Source organism: Chrysochloris asiatica, unplaced genomic scaffold (genome assembly GCF_000296735.1).
Source record: "Chrysochloris asiatica unplaced genomic scaffold, ChrAsi1.0 scaffold00059, whole genome shotgun sequence".
In the NCBI taxonomy this organism is placed as follows: domain Eukaryota; kingdom Metazoa; phylum Chordata; class Mammalia; order Afrosoricida; family Chrysochloridae; genus Chrysochloris; species Chrysochloris asiatica.
Genome location: NW_006408577.1, coordinates 3,185,337 through 3,188,154, shown reverse-complemented (window position 1 = coordinate 3,188,154; position 2,818 = coordinate 3,185,337). Strand labels below are relative to the sequence as shown.

General features: G+C 39.4%; 1 protein-coding gene across 6 annotated transcripts in view; it reads left to right on the top strand.

The window, feature by feature from the left end:
* The window catches only part of CERKL (ceramide kinase-like), a 201,187-nt gene that overhangs the window by 179,770 nt on the left and 18,599 nt on the right, over positions 1-2,818 (top strand). The gene's annotated exons all lie outside the window — the stretch shown is intronic.

The window sequence follows — 2,818 nt, the reverse complement described above, 5'->3', positions numbered from 1 at the left end:
CTGCAAGCCTGTCTCCTGGCCGCCAGCACACAGCCTTTCTCTTTCCAGGAATCAGCTGCTCTATTTCTCCATTCCATTGCCTCTGTCTCCATCACTGGTGTCCCATGTTCAGCTCATACTCTTCTCTCTTGATGGTCCTAGAGTCTTCTCTTCCTGGTATGTAAGATGAACTATTCCCTTCTTTATGTTACAAAGCTTCTGCCTTTACTGTTGTGACAATCGCAATTAGTCATGACAATAATTACTATTGAATCAAAAGAATCCTATCCCCATCTCATTTCACCAGACAAGATGAAAGCTATTCAGTGGGGAGTCTACTTTCTCCCACACACTCTGAAACTAAACTCCCTCTGGAAAACTTGTAAGCCAGCCACTTCATGTCTTTATAGCCCCCGCCCCATGTTTTCATTCTGTTGTGCATAGGGTCGCTGTGAGTCAGTACTGACTCAATGGCATCCAACAACAACAATGTCTAAGTAGTCTGTCCCTAATAACCCTGCACATTGATAGGATAGGCCTGATCCTTGATGTAACGACTCCTTAATTCTCAATTGGTGTTTTGAGCTACTACCTCCATAAGTATAGATCAAGTTCATCCAATTGTGGCAATTTACACTTGCTTCCTTTATCAAATTTCTTTATCTTACTCTATTTAAGTTCTGATCATCAAGCCATTGAAGGTAGGTCAAATGGGTACTCTCTGCAAGTTTGGGCATTTTTTGTGCATCTCCACCCATTTCATATCAGCTGGATGCTTCAGTGTCAGGTCTAGCCCTCCATGGCTAGGTCAATGTCCATGGGTTCAGGAGTTCCAAATCTCCTCAAACTTCAGATGAGCCAACTCTTCCTCTTCTCTCTCCCATCCTAAGATCTACAGGAGTCTATGGAACATGGTAGAACTCAGCCCATATCTCCGTTACTGACTTTCCCCCACTTCCACGCTCATATAGACCAATGTGGTCTTCAGTGAGCTTACGTGTCTGCTCATGTGCTGCCTTTGAATTTCAGTCTTGGATGGGGGTTTGCCCTGAAGGAAACTGATTGCTTACCTTGATGCTTCTCTGGCGAACAGCTTGCTTGTTCTTATAATAGCCAAACAGACTTCCATTTTTGTTTTTGTTTTTTCCTGCTGATCTTTCTTTCCAGAACTATCTTCTGTTTCTCTAGCCACTCTGGGCTGGTCCACATGTCCTTTCCAATGGGAATATCCCATCTCAGAAGGTTCTGGATGAGGCTCAGGAGTCTACTTACAGTCTGATACACTATGAAAGCTTTGCAAGAAGCCTATTTTACTGGGCAAACTCGAGAACCCCTTTTAGGTATTCCAATCAGTTATAGGCTGAAGATGATCTTGCAAGCTTTCTGTAATCATGTTTCCTGATGTTCTCTCTATACCACTCAAGTGTCTATTTTACAATAGTAGGAATGGGAAACCAATATCCGTAAGACAATCAAGTATCTTAATATTATTTCCACTTTTTTACTGATTCAGACTATACCTCGATCATTCTCTGTATCAACATTCTTTCCTTATCTTTTATTTTGAGTGATTTGATTATGAGATGTCTTGGTGATTTTCTTTTGGAATTTTTCCTGTTTGGGGTTTGTTCAGCTTCTTGTATGATTATCTTCTCATGTTTTGTGATGTTAGGGAAGTTTTCTTCTAGTAAATCTTTGACAATTTTCCCATGGTAGGAAAATTGAGTTATAGAAGAGAAAAATAAGAGGGAAAATAAAAAGAAGGAATTTTAAAAAATTACTTAGAAAAACCAGAGAGAAGGTAGATGAAAATGGAAAGAGAGTAGACAGTCATAAAGAAAGATGAAAGGAAACAAAGAAGAGAGGAAATGAGAAACACAAGAAAAGAAGGAAAAACCAAAGTAGAATTGTTGTTGTTAAATGCCTTTGAGTCGGTTCTGACTCATAGTGACCCTATATAGGCTTTCTGAGGAGTACCTAGTGAGTTTGAACTGCTGACATTGTGGTTCACAGAAAGGATAAAATTTAATGGAATGGAATGGAATGAAATGAAGAAGGGGAAAAAAATATATATATATACAAAAACAATGAAACAGCAAAATGAAAACCCAAGCTCCCAAATACAAAAAACCAGTGCAGCTGTTGAACTTGGAGAGGAAACTTCTGGGGGTTTCTTCAAGCCATGGAGCTCACAAAGTAGGTGAGGAGGGATATGAAAGCAGAGTTTCTGGCCTTAGATGAAGATCCTATAGGCCTAGTTGTTATTTATGTTCAGGCCACTCAACCTGGAAGTAGTTCGTGGAGGCTCTTGATGGAGTTGGTTTCAGTGTCTGTTAAAACCACAGGAGAGCTGGGTGCAAGAGTGACTAGATCAATGATCATCTGGTGGGTCTGCACAGTCTCTAAGTCTGGAGTAAAGTCCACCTGAATCCAGGCACCAAAGCAGCATAACAGGTCTTAGAAAATTCTATAATAGGATCACCAGAATCATTTTTACCCCAAGGCCATATTTTCTGACTACTTATCCTTTCTCTTTGTTTACTACATTTGCATTCCAATTGTTAATAATTATCAATACATCTGATTGCATGTTTAATCAATTTCACATTGAAGACAATGGTAGTGGTTGGTGCATAAATTTGAATAATAGTGGCATTAACTGTTATTACTTGTAGGTGTATGGATATTATCCTATCACAGACAGTGTTGTACTTCAAGACAGATCTTGATATGTTCTTTTTGATGATAAATTCCATGTTTTTCCTCTTCAGTTTGTTATTACCGGCATAGTAAACCATGTGATTGCTTCAAAATGACCAATACCACTTCATTTCAGCTC